The sequence below is a fragment of the Lontra canadensis genome, unplaced genomic scaffold, assembly GCF_010015895.1.
Source record: "Lontra canadensis isolate GAN:19392208 unplaced genomic scaffold, GSC_riverotter_1.0 scaffold1, whole genome shotgun sequence".
Classification (NCBI taxonomy): Eukaryota; Metazoa; Chordata; class Mammalia; order Carnivora; family Mustelidae; genus Lontra; species Lontra canadensis.
The window spans coordinates 1-22,034 of NW_022630995.1; the positions used below are offsets into that span (position 1 = coordinate 1).

The 22,034-nt window shown below is 36.0% G+C and overlaps 1 pseudogene; it reads right to left on the minus strand.

Moving 5' to 3' along the window:
- Nucleotides 1–7,612: 7,612 nt before the first annotated feature.
- LOC116869698 lies at nt 7,613–8,514 on the minus strand (annotated as a pseudogene).
- Nucleotides 8,515–22,034: the final 13,520 nt, after the last annotated feature.

The window sequence follows — 22,034 nt, forward strand, 5'->3', positions numbered from 1 at the left end:
TTCACAATATCATTTTTCTGCATGTGGCTGTCCTATTTTCCCAAAACCATTTATTGAAGAGGCTGTCTTTTTTCCATTGGACAATCTTTCCTGCTTTGTCGAAGATTAGTTGACCATAGAGTTGAGGGTCTATTTCTGGGCTCTCTATTCTGTTCCATTGATCTATGTGTCTGTTTTTGTGCCAGTACCATGCTGTCTTGATGATGACAGCTTTGTAATAGAGCTTGAAGTCCGGAATTGTGATGTCACCAACTTTGGCTTTGTTTTTCAATATTCCTTTGACTCTTCGAGGTCTTTTCTGGTTCCATATAAATTTTAGGATTATTTGTTCCATTTTTTTTTGAAAGAAATGGATGGTATTTTGATAGGGATTGCTTTAGGTAGCACAGACATTTTCATAATATTTGTTCTTCCAATCCAGGAGCATGGAACATTTTTCCATTTCTTTGTGCCTTCCTTAATTTCTTTCATGAGTACTTTGTAGTTTTCTGAGTACAGATTCTTTGCCTCTTTGATTAGGTTTATTCCTAAGTATCTTATGGTTTTGGGTGCAATTGCAAATGGGATCGACTCCTTAATTTCTCTTTCTTCTGTCTTGTTGTTGGTGTAAAGAAATTCTACTGATTTCTATGCATTGATTTTATATGCTGACATGTTACTGAATTCCTGTACAAGTTCTAGCAGTTTTGGAGTGGAGTCTTTTGGGGGGTTTTCCACATACAGTATCACATCATCTGCAAAGAGCGATAGTTTGACTTCTTTGCTGATTTAGATGCCTTTAATTTCTTTTTGTTGTCTGATTGCTGAGGCTAGGACTTCTAGTACTATGTTGAATAGCAGTGGTGCTAATGGACATCCCTGCCATTTTCCTGACCTTAGCGGAAAAGCTCTCAGTTTTTCTCCATTGAGAATGATATTTGCGGTGGGTTTTCCATAGATGGTTTTGATGATATTGAGGTATGGGCCCTCTATCCCTACACTTTGAAGAGTTTTGATCAGGAAGGGATGCTGTACTTTGTCAAATGCTTTTTCAGCATCTATTGAGAGTATCTTATGGTTCTTGCTCTTTCTTTTATTAATGTGTTGTATCCCATTGATTGATTTGCGGATGTTGAACCAACCTAGTAGCCCGTGGTTAAATCCCACTTGGTCGTGGTGAACTATTCTTTTAATGTACTGTTGGATCCTATTAGCTAGTATTCTGGTGAGAATTTTTGCATCTGTGTTCATCAAGGATATTGGTCTGTGATTCTTTTTGATGGGATCCTTTTTCTGGTTTTGGGATCAAGGTGTTGCTGGCCTCATAAAATGAGATTGGAAGTTTTCCTTCCATTTCTCTTTTTTGGAACAATTTCAGGAGAATAGGAATTAATTCTTCTTTAAATGTTTGGTAGAATTACCCTGGGAAGCCATCTGGCCCTGGGTTTTCGTTTGTTTGGAGATTTTTGATGACTGTTTCAATCTCCTTACTGGTTATGGGTCTGTTCAGGTTTTCTATTTCTTCCTGGTTCAGTTGTGGTATTTTTGTGTCTTTAGGAATGCATTCGATTCTTCCAGATGGTCAAATTTGTTGGTGTAGAGGTGCTCATAGTATGTTCTTATAATTGTTTGTATTTCTTTGGTGTTGGTTGTGATCTCTCCTCTTTCATTCATGATTTTACTTATTTGGGTCCTTTCTCTCTCTCTCTCTCTCTTTTTTTTAATAAGTCTGGCCAGGGGTTTATCAATCTTATTATTTCTTTCAAAGAACCAGCTCCGAGTTTCGTTGATTTTTTTCTATTGATTTTTTGGTTTCTATTTCATTGATTTCTGCTCTGATCTTTATGATTTCTCTTCTCTTGCTGGGTTAGGCTTTCTTTGTTGTTCTTTCTCCAGATCCTTGAGGTGTAGGGTTAGGTTGTGTATTTCATACCTTTCTTGTTTCTTGAGAAAGGCTTGTATCGCTATCTCTTTTCCTCTCAGGATGGCTTTTGCTGTGTTCCACAGATTTTGAACCATTGTGTCTTCATTGTCATTTGTTTCCATGAATTTTTTCAATTCTTCTTTAATTTCCTGGTTGACCCATTCATTATTTAGAAGGATGCTCTTTGCTTTCCATGTATTTGGATTCTTTCCAAATTTTTTCTTGTGATTGAGTTCTAGCTTCAGAGCATTGTGTCTGAAAATATGCAGGGAATGATTCCAATCTTTTGGTACCAGTTGAGACCTGATTTATGGCCCAGGATGTGATCTATTATGGAGAATATTCCTTGTACACTAGAGAAGAATGTGTATTCTGTCGCTTTAGATGAAATGTTCTGTATATATTTGTGATGTCCATCTGGTCCAGTGTGTCATTTAAGGCCTTTATTTTCTTATTGATCTTTTGCTTGGATGGTCTGTCCATTTCAGTGAGGGGAGTGTTAAAGTCCCCTACTATTATTGTATTATTGTCGATCAGTTTCTTTGATTTTGTTATTAATTGGTTTATTTAGTTGGCTGGTCCCATGTTAGGGCCATAGATACTTAACAATTGTTAGATATTCTTGTTGGACAGACCCCTTGAGTATGATATAGTGTCCTTCCTCATCTCTTATTATAGACTTTAGCTTAAAATCTAATTGATCTGTTATAAGGATTGCCACCCCAGCTTTCTTCTGATGTCCATTAGCATGGTAAATTGTTTTCCACCCCCTCACTTTAAATCCGGAAGTGTATTTAGGTCTAAAATGAGTTTCTTGTAGTCAGCATATTAATGGGTTTTGGTTTTTTATCCATTCTACTTCCCTGTATCTTTTGATTTGGGCATTTAGCCCATTTACATTCAGGGTAACTGTTGAGAGATATGAATTTAGTGCCATTGTATTGTCTGTAAGGTGACTGCTACTGTAATTGTCTCTGTTCCTCTCTGATCTACTACTTTTAGGGTCTCTCTTTGCTTAGAGGACCCCTTTCAATATTTTCTGTAGAGCTGGTTTGGTGTTTACAAATTCTTTCAGTTTTTGTTTGTCCTGGGAGCTTTTTATCTCTCCTTCTATTTTCAGTGATATCCTAGCTGGATATAGTATTCTTGGATGCATATTTTTCTCAATTACTGCTCTGAATATATGATGCCAGTTCTTTCTGGCCTGCCTGGTCTCTGTGGATAAGTCTGTTCTCAATCTAATATTTTTACCATTGTATGTTACAGACTTCTTTTCCCAGGCTGCTTTCAGGATTTTCTCTTTGTAGCTAAGACTTGCAAATTTTACTATTAGGTGACCGGGTATGAACCTATTCTTTTTGATTTTGAGGGGGGTTCTCTGCGCCTCCTGGATTTTGATGCTTGTTCCCTTTGCCATCTTAGGGAAATTCTCTATAATAATTCTCTCCATTATAACTTCTGCTCCCATCTCTCTTCTTCTTCTAGAATTCCAATTATTCTAATATTGCTTCATCTTATGGTGTCATTTATCTCTCAAATTCCTCTCTCATTGTCCAGTATTTGTTTGTCTCTCTTTTGCTCTGCTTCTTTATTCTCTGTCATTTGGTCTTCAATATCACGAATTCTTTCTTCTGCCTCATTCATCCTAGCAGTAAGAGCCTCCATTTCTTATTGCACCTCATTGATAGCTTTATTGATTTAAACTTGGTGAGATTTTAGTTCTTTTATTTCTCCAGAAAGGTCTTTAATCTCTCTGGAGAGCGTTTTTCTAATATCTTCCATGCCTTTTTTGATCCCAGCTAGAAACTTGAGAATCATCATTCTGAACTCTAGATCTGACATATTACCAATGTCTGTGCTGATCATGTCCCTAGCTTTTGTACTGTCTCTTGTTCCTTTTTTGTGGAGAGATTTTCTGCCTTGTCATTTTGTCCAGATAAGAATATATGAAGGAGCAAATAAAATACTAAAAGGGTGGCAAAGACCCCAGGGAAATGGGCTTTAACCAAATCAGAATAGACCCCAAATCATGGGAGGGAGAAAGGGGATAAAAAGAAGTTCAGAAAAAAGAAAAAATTAAAAAAAAACCAAAACAAATAAAGAAAAGATATAAAGAAGAATATATATTTGACTGGTGAGTAGAACAGGGCACCCACTTAATTTTGGGAGTATTTTGGTCTCTTAGAAGAAACTACCTCCCCAAATTTTAAAGAATGAAAAACATATATCAGGGTAAACACAATGAAGGGGTAGGATATGCCTATAAAGATGAAAATAATTTTTTTTTAATTTCTAAAAAAGTAGTAGGTAAAGTAAGTTGGTTCAGAGAATGAAGAAAATGAATGTGGAGAGAATTTGCTCGGGCTGGAGACTAGAAGAAGCCCAGAGCTAGATTTAGGGTATATTTTGATCTTATAGAAAAGGCTGTACCCCCAATTTTTTAGATGAAGAACCCTGTGTGTATAAACTTAGATACAATGAAGGATAAAATATGACTATAATAATGAAGGTTCAAAAAAGATTATTTTTTATGAAAGGTATTGTTAAGATAAACTAGTTTAAAAATGTTAAAAGGGGAAAGGGTAAAAAGTTAAAAAAAATTAGCAGAAGTAAAAAAAAATATTAAAAAAATTAATTAACTGCAAGACTAAAGAATCATGGGGAGAAAGCCATGAATTCCATGCTTTGTTTTCTCCTCCTCTGGAATTCTGCTGTTCTCCTTGGTAAGAGGACTTGTCCTTGACTGGATTTCTTGTTGATCATCTGGGAGAGGGGCCTGTTGTAGAGATTCTCAAGGGTCTTTGACCGAGGCGTATTGCAGAGCCCTTACCAGGGGCCATGCTAAGTAATCCACTCGGGTTCACTTTTAGATTTTGTTCCCTAAATGCTTTCTGTAGAGTTCCGGAGGATGGGAATGAAAATGGCAGCCTCCCATTCTCTGGCCCAGAGGAGTGGAGAGCTCGGGGCCCCACTCCTCCTTGTGCTCACAGAGAAAGCACTCAATCACTCCTGTCTCCCTGGCCTCTGGCCATGCTCCAAGCTCACCCAGCCTGTGACCAGTTCAAGGTAACCCTGAGTTGAGAGCTCACTCTTTGGCTCTGTCTCTATAGTTGGCTTCCCTGTTCTAATACCTTCGAGCTTTGTGACACCTAGTCACCCCTGATCCTTCTGTGACCCCGCGGGTCCTGGGGCCACTCTGACCCCACGTGGGCTTCACCCTGCTTTAGCCTCTGGAGTGATGTCCCTCAGTGGAGCAGGCTTTTAAAAGTCCTGATTTTGTGCTCCATTGTTCCGCCGCTCACCGGGATCCGACCCTCCCCCTGTGGTCTATCTTCCTAACACTTTGGATTTGCTTCTCCGCTGGTGCTACCTTTCAGAAAGTGGTCGATTTTCTGTTTGTAGAATTGTTGCTCTTGTTCTCTTCGATCTCCTGTTGGATTTGTAGGTGTTCACAATGGTTTGATAAGCTATGTAGCTGATCTCCTGCTACCTGCTATCGGCTCATCCTGCTACTTCTCTGCCATCTTGATTCTAAGAATCCAAATATTTGCTTTTTTCAATCCTCAAGTCTATTTCCCACACATCATACCTAAAACAAATTTATCAAAAATACCTATATCTCACACATAATGCTTCCTGTGAATAGATAAAGGGTCACATGACTCCTTAAGTGTTAAGCAGAAAGTCTACAACCCCGTTTATAATTGTTTCTTTTTCTGAACTCTCAACATTTTTTAATGAGTAAACATTTCAATATCCATAATAGAACTCAAATATTCACTTCTCTACTGCAATTACAGCTATAGTCAAGACATATATCTACACTGTGTATTATATTCTCTTTTTGAACACTTTACCTTGGGAATGGGTCACTCAAAAAAACAACAAGAGAGAGAGAAGGTGCACAACCTCTAAATGAAAATGAATGTAATGAAAATAAATTCATAAAATTTTCAGGGGAATCCGTGACATAGTTCTGAATTTCAAATGGCACCCAAATTAGTTAATGGTAGTATCCTTACAGGACTCATATCAGGTTCTTGTTGGACATTTTTTTTCTATTCCTTTTCTGTTTTTTTTTTTTTTTTTGCACAGTTTTCAGACATGATTTACTTCCATATTTAGAGAATCTGTAAATCTTTCAAACATTTTAAAAATTACATTATTTGTTAAAATTAGACTAAATAAATATGTCTCTTTCCATTTAGGAGCTCTAGCTGATAATATAAGATTCCAAATCCTGTTTTGATTCAGTTGGGAAATATTGCTAGAAAATACTCCAATAAAGAGAGGATGAGGACTGAGCTTCCAGGATGGCTCAAGGGGTTAAGCGTCCCACTCTTGATTTTGGCTCAGGTGTTGATCTTGGCTTTCTGGGATCAAGGACTATGTGGGGCTCTGTGGTCAGCAGGGAGTATGCTGGAGAGTCTCTTTCCCTCTCCTTCTGTCCCTCGCCCATGTGTGCTCTCACTCACTCTCAAATAAATAAATAAATAAATAATATTTTAAAAATAGAGATAAAGAGAGAGGATGGGGATCTGGAGTAAAGCAATGATTCAGTGACTGAAGGAAAGAGATTATAACGTACTCAAGAGAAAAAATATTTGAGAATTAAATAAAATTGATTAGTTCACAGTACTGAAAGAACAAAATGCTTAAATTCGCTTGTAACTGTCTAACTGGCTCAGCATTTTGTCTGAAATGTTTCATGTGTGTCCCTCACAATATATGAAATTCTTTTTAGGTACTTGTTCATTGTGGTGCATTCTTCTTTCTTCCCCCCCCTTAGGTGTTTGATTATTTATTTGACAGAGAGAGAGACATAGAGATAGGGAACATAAATAGGGGGTGTGGGGAAGGAAAAAACAGACTCCCTGCCAATAAGGGGGCCTGATGCAGGGCTCGATCCCAGTACCCTGGGATCCTGACCTGAGCTGAAGTCTGGTGCTTAATGACTGTGCCACCCAGGTGCCCCATATTTGTCTCTTTTGTCCTTTTTCATATTTTCTTTTACATTTTTTCACATTTCTTCAAATTTCAGAGTCCTGTAGTTTAAGGAGACAAGTCTTTCAACAAGAAGCAACTATTATGTTATCGTATACTAATTTGACATCTCTAAGGTACTTGTGTTGAGAAAATTCCACTTAATTTGAATTTGGGGAGAAGCAAATTATAACCAAATATCATTTGATAAGTCAAGCTTTTAATTAGCAACTTCTCTATTAAAAACAAAATGCTTAATCGACATAATTATGAAATATCCATATTTACATATTTTTAAGTCTCTCCCACTACTGATGGAATGTTAATCGGCACAGTCATTATGGAAAATGGTATGGATGCTCCTCAAAAAAAAAAATTGAAAATAGAACTACCATATGATCCAGCACTTCCACTTCTGGGTATATATCCAAAGAAATGAATTCTTAGTAAAATATTTCTGTCCACAAGTCAGTGGAAAATGCATTCCTTTTTATAGATGTAGAAAAAATATCACAAAGAAAACACAAGTAGGTCTTAGAATAAAAAAATATGCACAACCTCAATTTGCTTAAACCTCTATATTAAGTTCTTTCACTCAAGGCATATAATATATATATATATGGTTTTTTTTCTTCACAATTTCACACAGCTGAGTTGACATATAACTGAAGGTTTGGAACTAATGTATATTGTCTACATTTTCACAGTCTGGATTCTCTGAATCAGTCATCTCAGAGCCTCCATAGCTTCCTTGTTTCTCTAGCTACAAATGATAGGGTTCAGCACTGGGGTCAGTATTGTGTAGAAGACAGCAAGAATCTTCTTCTCTGTTGGTGATTGGAGGGCTCTAGGGTATAGATAAGTATAAACAAAGGATGCATAGTAGAAAGTGACCAAAGTGAGGTGGGTTCTTCAGATTGAATAGGTCTTCTTCCTCCCCTTTGTTGATTGCATGTGGCAGATGGCATCGAGGACCCAGCCATAGGAGCATACAATACCAATGAAAGGAAACATAGGGTAGTGTGTGGTGCTCAAAAACACTGTGTACTCATAAACCCAGGTATCCATGCAGGTCACATTTACCATGGCTAGAACATCACAGAAGAAGTGGTTGATCTCTCTAGACTGGCAATAAGGGATATGTAGAATATATGAAGTGTGAACACAGGAGTTGACTGAGCCCATTATCCAAGATCCTGTTATCATCAACACTCATGCTCTTTTGTCATACAAATGGCATAGTGGAGAGGAAAGCAAAAGCCACGTAATGATCATAGGACATAGAAGCCAATAGTAATCCTTCTCCACCAGCTAAAGTCAAGAAGAAGAAGCTCTGAACCCCACACCCAATAAAAGAAATAAACTTTTTTCCAAGGAGATAATTGGATGCCATTTTGGGGACAATGGTGGAGATGTAGTTCAGGTCCATGAGGGAGAGTTGACTAAGTATAAACTACATGGATGTGTGGATATGGGTGTCCACATAGGATAAGGATGATCATGGACAGGTTGCCAAAAAGAGCCATTAAGAAAATGAGAACAATGAGAATGAAGAACAGGCCAATTCTTGAAGGTGGGAACAACTCCAATAATAGGAAATCAATCGAAGTTTGATTGTAATTTTCCATGGGACATTAATTCAGTTTTTTTCCTAAAAACAGACACAATAGTAATAATAATAGTAAATAATAATAGTAAGTTAATAAAATACAGAACACTATTTTTATCTCATTATTTTAGTCACACCATGATTTATTCATTGAACGTTGCAGGTTTTAAATGATTAAAAAAAAGTCCTTAGTTTTGCTTCATAAATAAAACCTTGATGAGGCAAATATCTGAGGCCAACATACTTTCTAAAAATCTGTGACTTTGTGAAAATAATATATTTCTTTTAATAATAATAAATTCATTAGGATATAATATTGTATTGCCTTACATAAATTCACTTATCTTCAAAGCAGAATTTAGAAATTAAATGACTATATAGTAAATCAATGTAAATACATAGATCATAGGCTCATATTAGTACATTTTTTTACCCTTAGGATATTTTTCTTTTATATTTGAACCCTACTCCTTCTGAATCTATAGTAGCCTATTAGATCATGTGAATATCTAGATTACCTTTTTGTGTTCTTAAAATTTTAGCACAACAGCTCCTTGGATGTCAAAAGTCATTATTTGCTTGTTTCAGAAATCTATAATAAATCTGTATTATCAAATACAATTTATGGAAAGCCATTTTCTTCTGCATCCTTACCTAACTTTTGAAAGCTCAAATTAAATTAGACCCTTTCTCTGGGAATCTATAATCCAATTTCATTGTTGTTTCCCTGTATGCTCAAGCTCTCCTGAAAGATATCTGTTCTGTCCATCTCTTTCTCAATATTTACATAACATTAAACATTTTTGATGATACCTTTTTGTACTTATTCCTCTTTTTATTTAAATGCAATTTTCCAAAGTATAATGCATCACTAGTTTTTTACATTATCAATAATTCATTAGTTGTGTATATCCCCCCGTGCTCATCACATCATGTGCCCTCTTTATTCTTTTTTTATCTATCTAAAACTCTTTCTACCTCTAGATAAGTGTGGAGTATAAGCACATATATTTATCATTGCTCTGTCATAAAATGCAAATGACATGATAATAAAGAAATAAATGCATTACAAATTTAATAAAATTTGGAGAAGGCGGTGGTGTGAATGGACAAGAGAAGAAATAGTTCAGGACCTTTAGGAAGAAGGAATTTTAAGAAAACTATCTTTATATCAAAGGAAAAGAGAAATGTAATCTTGAGAATCTTCTTAATGAGAATGAGTGGAGGCATTCTCCTGAAGAGGGAATACTATCAGCAAACAAGCTCAGGATACTATTAGATGGTGCTAAATATGCAGTTCATATATTATGTTTTATATAAAAGGAAGTGTCAGATAACAATAAGGTGTCAGATACTTCTGACATATATGTCAGAATATATATTCTGTTGGTTCTGACATATCTATCTATCTATCTATATATATATATATATTCATTTAAAGTTTCAAAAAAGAAGTTGGAGAAAATTGATCAGTAAGAAAACAAGAACAAAAATGAAACATAAAATTTTGACATTTAAGAATAGATAATAATAGGGGCCCCTGTATGGCTCAGTTGGTTTATCCTCTGCCTTTGGCACAGGTCATGATCTGGGGTGCTAGGATTGAGCCCTGAATCAGGCTCCCTACTCTGCGGGAAGCTTGCTTCTCCCTCTCTTATTCCCCTTGCTTATGTTCCCTCTCTGGCTGTCCCTCTCTCTGTGAAATAAACTCTTAAAATAATAGATAATTATAGAATTAATATAAACTAATTCAACATATATGTTATCTACATATGTATAGATATAAACTAATTGATATACATATTTAGATATAAACTAATTCAACATATGTATACACACATAGATACAAGTATTCTTAAAAATGCATGTGGCATAATAATTAAAGAGTGAATGTTAAAATAAAACTTCTTTTAGAACCGTTATATATGAGGTACCCTATTTTTTAAGGTATCCTATTTAAATATAGTACAAATAACACAGAAGCATTAATGATAAATTATTTATTAAAGATTATTTTTGGAAAATTCTATCTTCTTGTAAACAGTTTCTTGACAATTCTTAGTATCAGCCAAAAATTTAAGTTCTTAAACTTCTTCAGAGAAATTATAATGATATATTTAGAAGATATATAATCAGCAGTAACCAATAAAATAGTATCAGGTTTTGCAATAATGCTATATTTGTATATAAAGCCAGCAATTTCCAGAAAATGAAACAATGCCATCAATGCATGCCCCCAAACATAAAGTAGTATGTAACTGTGATGAGAGCAGGAGAGGAGAGAAAGAGGATGAAGGTGATGATGTAGAGAGGGAGCAGTATCTCATTCATAGTGGCCTCATTTACAAAACACAGTCTGGTATTTGGGATTTAAAAATAAGTATTAGAAGATAAACACAGACTGCATGGAGAACTGGGTGTGGTAAAAAAACAATGAATACTGTTATGCTGAAAATAAATAAAATAAAAAAGAAGATAAACATATTGTTTAAAATATCAGGAGAGTATTGGAACAAATAATTTAAGTATTCACCTTGGGTGTCAGGAGGAGTGGGTTCTAAGACCATCTTTTTCTTTGTGATTTGTTGATGTCATGCCCATGCATTATTTGAATAAAGTATTAAAATCATGTACAAATTATTTCATAGTTAATAATTTCCATATGCTCAAATAATTGCATATGAGAATCTCCAAACATATTGTAAAAGCTAGAGGAGCTCCTAGGTCTATTCAGAGCAATTTATTTTCACATTTTGTGGGGTTATGACAACTTGCAGAGGAAAAGCTAGGAGAGCTATTTTATTTTCCTAGCATGGCATTTGGATGAAATATGAAACCAAATATTCGATTGATGTCATTGGTTATAATTTATATTCACAACTTCAATTATTGATAAGATGGAAAATGTAATATTTATAATTACCAATGGAATTAACATTGTTAATATTATTTTTAAAGGATTTTATTTATTTATTTGACACACAGAGGTCACAAGTAGGCAGAGAGGCAGGCAGAGACAGAGAGAGGGGGAAGCCGTCTCCTTGCTGAGCAGAGAGCCCAATGCAGGGCTCTATCCCAGGACCCTGAGATCGTTACCTGAGCCAAAGGCAGAGGCTTAACCCACTGACCACCCAGGTGCCCAACATTGTTAGTATTCTTAATTGTAGTCTATATGGGGTGATATGACACATATTCTATTAGGTAGTTAATATTACCCAGATTAATTACGAGGAAAAACACCCACAAAACCAAAATAATAAAAAGAAAGTCAAATTTCATCTTTGATGTCTTTGTCACATGACTACCAATGCAAAGTCCTCTTGAAATATCTATTTCCCCTGTTCTATTCTTTTTTCCTTTTTTCCTTTTTTTTTTTTTTGAGAGAGAGAGACAGACAGAGCTAGCACTGAAGCAGGAAGGAGGGACAGAGAGGGAAGGAGACTCCCTGCTGAGCAGAAGCATAACACAGGGTTGGACCACAGGACCTAGAGATCAAAACCTGATTTGAAGACAGGTGCTTCACAGTCTGAGCTACCCAGGGGCACCATGTTCCTTTTTCTGCTTTGTGCTAATAACCTATATGTGATATCATTTAAATAAATATTGCATCTGAAAGGGAAGCAACCTCAGCCATTGAATATCTATTTTGAGGTCTAAAGTAATATTATTTTTCTTTTATAAAAAATAAATCAGCTATATTCCTTTTCATACTGCTTCTGTCTAAGGAAATGGCAATGAGTAATCTATTTACAAACCATTTACAAAAGATATTCACATCCTGATTTTTTTTTTCAATTCTGCTGAATATACACAGGTGGAAAGCAATCAGATTGTTTCTTATTGAGATGCAGAATCCAGTCTTGAACCTAAGCAGGACTTGTACATGGAGAATAAGAGATATCAACTTTTATTGGCCATCTCCATTGGATGGAATCTGACTTGTGTCAAGATTTGTGCTAGAATTAAACTTTATTTGGTTCTGAACAGTGGCTCTTGAGGTAGGTGTAACCTTAAAAATTTACACATGATAAACCAAAATTCAGATTTTAAGTGACTTTCCTTGATTTTTCTGCTAGCAAGTTATCTTCTTGATGAATATATATGAATATATATAAAATAATATATATGTATGAAAGAATATGCATATATATATAGAGAGAGAGAGTGAGAGAGAGAATTTAAATTGATAAACTGACTTATCCTTAAAAAGTGATTCTGACATTAGTAGATATCTTTTTACTTGTTCAAACTAAAAATATATATATAAAAAAATAATGAATGTTTTTAAACATAGAAATATACTACAGATAGAAGAGGGTCACGGATATATATGAAAAGTTCCTTCATGGCCAAATAAACTAGTTTAGTGCTTAAGTTTTGCTCGTTTTAAGATCTTTTTCTATTTCCTCTTCTGCTATAATTACCACATTGTCACTTGTTCCCTGAAAATATCCCACTTTAAGGAATGGTTCAGAGAATGTAGACATAATTTCCAGATCCTCCAAAAGAACTTCAGTTAATGTCTCACTCCCAGTACCAAAGTGTTCCCAGGTTACTTTGATCACAAAAAAGTACACACATTATCTCCTCTCTAAATCAAGTTATAGATATGCATATGCAAGACATATTGAGCTTCCTACATCACGATGAGGAAAATTTTCCCATTGCACCACAACTTTCAAAGTGATGGAAAATTACCATCACATGAATTCAATATCCATAATCTTCTCGCATAGATATAAATATTATGTGTTTGTATTAAAAACAAATATGCTTAAATACAAAAACTTAAAAAAGTCACATTAGTGCTGATATATTTATAGAAGGAATATATTTTTAAAATAGTTTCATTATTATAAGGATGAAAAACTGATTTCTATAGATTTAAACTAAACTGTTTAAGACCATATAGTGTTAGAGTCGCAGATCTTGTGGGGTCATTTCTAGAATCTAGATGATGCAGACTTTTCTCCTGAAACAGAAACTGCTTTCTATATCACCTTGCCTTCAATTTCAAAGAAGGACATTTCTGACCATTAAGGAATTTGGTCTCATTTTCTCTGATCATTTACATCCATACAGAAAAAATTATAAGATTACCAAAGGAGACTTAAATAAGATGTCTTGGAAGTTTTATAAGAAATAACAGATTAGGTTTTAAAAATACTCTAATTTTAAAAACTCTCCAGTATATTTCCATCAACTTCGGTCACTCTTCTCAAGATATTTGAATAGTCTAAAATGTTTATCTTTCTCAAGAGGGAAATTTCTTATTTACCATAAAAGGAAGAATCCTATAAAAGAGGTATCAGACCAGATTCTCAGGAGAAGTTTGAAGCCATTGGTTTCACAAAGTCTACCTTAGTTCTTTGAAATGTTTCATCATTTGTATTTGCACATCCCTTGGTAATAATTACTTTGCACTGATATCAATCACCTAGAAATTACACCATTGTGAGATGACTTCCAGCGATTCCAAATCAGATAACCCAAAAAGTGTCCTCTGGGGTGTTGGCAAGCATAGTTCTACACAATACCCTTTCATGGAATCTTACATGAGGTTACACAACCTTTCAAGTATTTCCACTAATTCTACTAAAAAAAGGGACAAAGTATATGTTTGTGTACTTTAGTTACTAATAACTAATAATCATACTATATATATAAGAAACATGTGATTTGATTGTTTAAAAGAGTATGCAACTTCAGAACCATAATTATTTTAGTGTAGAGAGATCAAGAATACACAGTGATTGTACACATATATATTTGAGCACCTCTAAATAACATGGTTCGTTTTTGAAATTTCATGCAATGAACAAGCATTTGTAGGTAGAGAAATAGGAAAAAAATAGACAGATATTTTGAGAGATGAAAAGAAAATAATTACTTGTAGATATATTTGGAGTTTGAATTTATATTGAAGTTGGGTTTGTACTGTTTTATTGCAAAAGCACATTACAGATAATATGGCATCCAAGCTAGACCTAGCTCTAATTTTGCAACTTAGAAATTAAATCCTGGCTGAAGAGTACATTTTGACTCTGTGAGGCTCATCTATTGATGAGCAAGCCAAAATGGATGGAAGTAGGGGGCATTATGTTAAGTGAAATAAAATCAGAGAAACACAATTATCATATGGTTTTACTTACAAGTGGAACATAAGAACTAATTAAGAGGACAATGCTGGTGGTGGGGAATAAATGGGAAGAAATCAGAGAGTGAGACAAACCATAGGAGACTCCTGTCACTGGGAAAAAAAAAACCTGAGGGTTGTGGAAAGGGAGGTGAATAGGGGGCTGGGATAACTGAATGATGGACATGAAAGAGAACATGTGATATGATGAACACCAGGTGATATATTCCACTAATTAAAATATATGGAGAGAGAGAGAGAGAGTATATATATATATATATATATATATATATATATATATAGTACTATACATTGGGTAATTGAATATAAACAATACTAAAAAAAAAAAAACAAAAATGAAACATAAACTCACATCTGTTGAAGTGATTATTATCAAAGAGATAATAAGTGTTGTCCAGAATACAGAGGAAAGGGAATCCTTTTACACTGTTCTTGGGAATGTGAATTGGTATAGCCACTTTGTAAAAGTATATGGGAGTTCCTCAAATAAGTAAAAATAAAAATACCACATGATCCCAGAGTCCCACTTGTAGGTATATATACAAATGATAAAAAATTTATGTCTTTTTTAAAAGATTTTTAAAATTTTATTTATTTGACAGAGAGATAGAGCACAAGTAAGCAGAGCAGCTGGCTGAGGGAGAGAGAGAAGCAGGCTCTCTGTTAAGCAGGGAGCCTGATGCGGGGCTTGGTCCCAGGACCTTGGAATCATGACCTAAGCTGAAGGCAGCTGCCCAACCGAACTGAGCCATCTAGGGGCCCCTAAAATTTATATCTTGAAGCAATATCTGCACTCTTATGATTATGGCAACAGTATTTCCAATAAACAAGATATGTGAATAAAACTAAGTGTTCATCAACAAATGCATGGATAAAGTGTGGAATATATATATTAAACCCAAAGATTCCATCAGAAGACTGCTAGAACCGATAAATGAATGCATAAATATCAGGATTAAAAAAAAAAAAGAATCAACTCCATTTCTATACACCAATAATGAAGCACCAGAAAAAAATTAAGAAATCAAACTATTTTACAATTAAATCAAAGAAATAAGATACCTGGGGAGAAACTTAAACAAAGAGGTAAAAGACCTGCACTCTGAAAATTATAAAACACTAATGAAAGGAATTGAAGAGAACACAAAGAAATGGAAAGACAGTCCATGGTGATGGATTGGAAGAATAAATATTTTTAAATATTATTAAATATATTTACTATAAAAACAGTCTATATATTTAATTCAATCCCTGTCAAACTGCAAATGTTATTTTTCACAGAACAGAAACAAATAGCCAAAACAACGTTGAAGAAAAAAAAAAAAAAAGCAAAGATGAAGGCATCAGAGTATTACACTTCAAGATATATTACAAAGCCGTAGCAGTCAAGACATATGGTACTGAAATAAAAATGGACACATCGAACACCAGAACAGAATATAAAGCACAGAAATAAACCCATAACTATAAGGTCAATTAATCTTCAAGAAAGCAGGAAAAATATTCAATGGAAAGAAGACAGTGTCTTCAACAAATGTTGTTGGGGAAACTGGACAGCAACATGCCTTGTAAAAGGAAATACTTCTATTTGCAAAGATATAGATGAAGGAGGAGGACATTGTGTTAAGTAGAATTAGCCAGATACCGAAATACAAACATTGCTCAATTGCACTTGCATGTGGAATCTAAAATGGTAAACTCTTAGAAATAGGAAGTCAAATGACTACTGCCAAAAGCTGAAGGGAGGGAGAAGTTAGTAAGATTGGGTTAAACGCTCTAAAATTTCCATTATGCAAGATGAGTACATTGTGGAGATCTCATGTACAGCTAAGTGAATATAATTAACCATACTGTATTTTATAGTCAAAATTTCTAAGAAAGTCAATCATAAGTGACCTCAGTAGCAAACAGAAAAGAAAGATTAAATAAGTAACCATGTAAGTTGCTGAATATATTAACTGGCTTGATTGTGGTGATTATTTCACAATGTGCATATACATTAAAACATCAAGTTGTACATTTTATAAACATATACAATTTTTATTTCATAAGTATACATCAATTAAGCTTGAAGAAAAATAAGAATTTTAGAGGATTGCCTAAGATAATATATCTGGGTTACTTAAAATATGCTTCGTGTAAGTCATCACTGGGCCTTAGCTGTGGCACTTACTATCTTTATTATCATCATCCAGAACATCAAGAAAGGTATCATCAAAGTATTTTCATCTATACACCTAATATTCCAGATTCGCCATCAGTATAGTTCCCAAACTAGCTGTGTACTATTTCCATCTGATTTTCACAAAGTATCCAAATTTCTAATATAGATATAATTATTTCACGTGAAGTTCAGTTATACATACACAAAGGTAAAAGATAAAATACAAAAGATAAATACAGAAAGCAGTAAAAGTAGTCATAATTTGTGTGTGGAAAAAGAACTAGATAACTAATATATCCACTATATACATATATAGCAGATATATATAGTGGATTCTTTAGTCCTTTAAATTTAGAAAATACATAACTTCCCCACAAACAAAGAAATTTTGCTTTGATTATTTTATCTATCTTTTAAGTTCAATTTTCTACTTTGAACAAAATCGAAACAAGGAATCATTTAAGTAGAAATAACAGAATCAGGGGCGCCTGGGTGGCTCAGGGCATGATCTCAGAGTCCTGGGATCCAGCCCTGCATCAGGCTCTCTGCTCAGCAGGGAGCCTGCTTCCCACTCTCTCTCTGCCTGCCTCACTGACTACTTGTGGTCTCTGTCAAATAAATAAATAAAATCTTTTTTAAAATAACAGATTCGTATAATTTAAAACAGTATATGAGCAATAATAAGTTTTCTCTGACAACCATGTAACCCCTGTGCCCATTGGCAAAAAGTCCTCAGAAAGAACTGGGAAAGGAGATACAGGCTTCTAGTTAGGAAATTAATAAATCACAGGAATAAAGAGTACAGCATAAAAATATAGTCAATGCTATTATAATGGTCTTGTATGCTGCTAGATAGTAACTATACTTACGGTGAGTGTAGCATATATATATATAAACTTGTCACATCTCTATGTTGTATACCAAAACTAATGCAATATTGTGTGTCAAGCATACTCAAATAAAAAAACATTTTTTACTTTGTAAAATTTGTACTTCTATATTTTTACATAAAATTTCAGAGAGAAAAAGGAAAATCTATTCTCTTCTATTGTCACTGAGGATTTGGACACGACATGTTAGTTTTGTTCCTCAAACTTCCCATGAGCCCATTGAAAACCCATGCCAATATGACTCAATCCTACATTTGACAAAGACTCACTTCCTTTCCCATTTAGACAGCATAGTTATGAACTATGAAATCACTTCTCTTGTAAAAATACAAATATTTCAATGCAAACTCCAGTTAAAATCTTCTAATTCTGGACTTGACCAACTCTAACATAGAGTAAGTCACTTATTTATTAAAATGATCACGTTAACATTCTAGTGATTCTTTGTAAAAAAATTTACTTACTCATTTGTCAGAGAGAATGAAAGAGAGAACAAGCTGAGGGAGCAGAAGGCAGAGGGAGAAGCAGGCTCCCCGCTGAGTAGGGATTTTTTTTTTTTTCGCCAATGTAGGACTCATCCCAGGATCCTGGCATCATGACCTGAGCTGAAGGCAGACTCTTTAACTCACTGATCCACCCGAGCATCCCCATTCTAATGATTTCAATCCAGACAGTAATCCAAACTGCCAGAAAGATTAATGCAATGGAATCAACATTTATATGAGCACATCACATGCTTGCATGAAAGTAGTTCTACTCCAGGAGAGTATAATTCATGTTACACACAGCTTAATAAAGCATTTCCCACTTAACTACAATTTTTTTCCATCTCCAGTGCATTCATCATAGGATATGGCACAATGCATATTCCCTTCCATGATAAATATGATTTATATTTCAAATAAAATTTTTTTCTCAAAATATGTTGGTTCACTTCTGGAACAGATACATTTTTATCACGTTTGAAGTTCCTTTCCATCCATAAAAACATTTAGTATGTATTTTGTGACACAGAATTTTTACTTTTAAAGCGACTGTATTTTCATGAACATGACATTATTTAGTCCAGACCTTAGTCTTGTTCAGCATACATACAGGAAAGATAGATAGATAATATAAGATAAGATAAGCCATTGACTATATGATCAATTTAACTCTTTCACTGCTAATTAATAATAGATTTTTAGGAGAAACGACAATTCTTTCCAGAATTGTATACTGATTTATATTTTAAATTTAAAGTGGGGTTCATTTTTTTTAAGAATACACGTATTTAAACAATTGATTCAGTTTTAATTGTACACACACAGAGATGATCTTTTAAACCCATTTACACTGAAGGTTTTTTTTTTCTTTTTAACTCCCCTGGTTGTGAGATACCTTAATGTAACAATTGCTCACTTTAATAGTTTAAATACAGCAGTTCTTAATGAATTCTAATCAAATTATTTTAAGTACTCTCAGAGGAGTTTCACCTCTTATGTAATAAATTAAAATAAAAATAGGACATATACCTTTTGTCTTCTCCCAATTTAACATCACTGGATTGAATACCTGACGTGGTCCTATAGTCACCATATGAACAAAGTCATTTTTCTGCACAGATTCTTTGAATACTTTTCAAATGTTTGTATATATTCATCTCGTACCCCTGCACTTGAGGTCTCAGGTAATTTAGGAAGACTCTGCAGCAATCACGACTCCAGTTTTTCTTTACCTAGGAATTAAAGATAAGAATTCTTTGTGCATGTATGTTCACTTGGGAAAGCCCATCGAGACTTGAATAACATAGTTTAAGTCACTAATAGTTCAAGATGGCCTCAGAACAACATTGGAAAGTACTGCTTATCCTTTCTTATTTTGTATCTAACTTCTTTTCAGCGTAACAGAATTCCTTTTTTATGCTCCATACCAAGTGCTCCATGAAATATGTGTCCTCCTTATTAATACCCAATACCAGGCTCCCCCAAACCCCCACACCCCGCACCTTCAAAACCCTTAGATTATTTTTCAGAGACCATGGCCCTCATGGATCATCTCCTTCTCCAATTTCCCTCAACTCCTGTTTCCTCTGCATCTCCCCATATCCTCCGTATTATTTGTTATGCTCCACAAATAACTGAAACCATATAATAATTGATTCTCTTTGCTTGACTTATTTCATTCAGCATAATCTCTTCCAGTCCCATCCATGTTGATACAAAAGTTGTGTATTCATCCTTTCTGGTGGAGGCATTAAGACTCCATAGAATATATGGCCCACATCTTCCTTATCCATTCGTCTGCTGAAGGGTATCTTGGTTCTTTCCACAGCTTGGTGACCAAGGCCATTGCTGCTATGATCACTGGGCTACAGAGGTCCCTTCTTTTCACTACATTTGTATCTTTGGGGTACATACCCAGTAGTGCAATGGCAGGGTCAGAGTAAAGCTCTATTTTTTAATTTCTTGAGGAATCTCCACACTGTTCTCCAAAGTGGCTGCACCAACTTGCATTCCTACCTACAGTGGAAGAGGTTTCCCCTTTCTCCACATCCTCTCCAACACATGTTGTTTCCTGTCTTGCTAATTTTGGCCATTGTAACTGGTGTAAGGTGGTCTCTCAATGTGGTTTTAATTTGAATCTCCCTGATGGCTAGTGATGATGAACATTGTTTTCATGTGTCTGATAGCCATTTGTATGCCTTCATTGGAGAAGTGTCTGTTCATGTCTTCTGCCCATTTTTTTACATGATTATCTGTTTTGTGTGTGTTGAGTTTGAGAAGTTCTTTATAGGTCCTGGATATCAACCTTTTGTCTGAACTGTCATTTGCAAATAGCTTCTCCCATTCCGTGGGATGACTCTTTGTTTTGTTGACTGTTTCCTTTGCTGTTCAGAAGCTCCTCTTGGATGGAAGCCTAAGCACCCGACCTGGGCTTCGGGTTAGGTTTAGGGTTAGGGTTAGGGTTAGGGTAATGTCTTAGGGACAAGGCATGTCCAATCTGTCAACACAGATATGTGTTCACGCAAAGGCTGAGTTGAAGGCGGGACTCAGGAGGCTCCTCAGGCCCTGGGTTTTTTGCCTGGATAGGCAAAGAGGGCGGGAATGTCCTCAGGGAGCATGCTCGTTTCTGGGTCTCCGAGGCTATTGGATAGCACAGAATTAAAAGGTTTGTTCCTGCCTGAGAGTTGAGCCCTTCTGACAGTCTGTTGCTCCCATCCATGGGAGGAACTGAGTGTCGGGCCTAGGGGCTCAGAGCCTGATCTCACAAACTCTGGTAAGGGTTTTTCTCTGGGAGAATGGCAGACCTGATTTATCAGTGCAGAGTCAGGCTCTCCACAGGGCTCAGTAGAGGGCCTAGATCTTGGGGCCCATCAGGATCCAGGATTATTGTTTGGGGGTACCAGGAAGTTCTGGGTGGCATTACAGGATAAGTAGGTCTCTCCCGCCAGAAGGTTCTGCACAGGGCCAAATGGCACAGTTTCCTCGTGGGTGGCACCCAGGGCCCTGCATTGAGAAGAGGAGTCCCCAAACTGGAGTGCTACCATGCCAGGCCACCAGGGATCAAAGTCTGAATAAGCGCCCTAGGGTTAGGGTTAGGCTGACGGGGCATGGCAGGCCCGATCCGCCCGCGCTGAGGTGGCCTCTCCCTAGGGCTGAGTTGAGGGCTTATGTCTGCAGGATCGTCAGACTCTGGCTTCGTGGTCCTGGTGGGCGCCTAATGTGGCTGTGCCCCCAAGGGATTCATGCAGGTTTCTCCTGTTCTGCGGATTCAGCTCATTTCTAAAGGTCATGCTTTCTTTTTAGGATCATGTGCAATTGTGCTTTGCAGCTCAGGTTTCCCCCATCTGGAGAGTTTGGGAACCAGGCTTCTGAGGACTAAAGCCTGAGCACCCAATCTAGGCTTCGTGTTAGGGTTAGGGTTAGGATTAGGGTTATGTCTTAGTGACAAGGCATGTCCAAACTGGCAACACAGATATGGGCTCACCCATGGGCTGAGTTGAGGGCTGGATGCAGGAGGGTCCTCAGGCCCTGGGTTTTTGACTTGGAGGGGCAAAGAAGGTGGCAATGGCCTCGGGGTGCATGTTTGTTTCCAGCTCTGTGAGGCTATTGGATAGCACGGAATGAAACGGAGTGTTACTGACTGAGAGGCTGATTCCTTCTGACAGTGTAATGCTCTCATGCATGGGAGAAACTGAATATCAGGCCTCTCGGGTCTAAAGCCTGAACACCCAACCTAGAGTTAGGGTTTGGCTCTGGGAGAATGGCAGCCCTTATTTGTCATTGCAGAGCCAAGCCCTCTACAGGGCTCAGTTGAGGGCTTATTTCTGGTGGCCCATCAGGCTC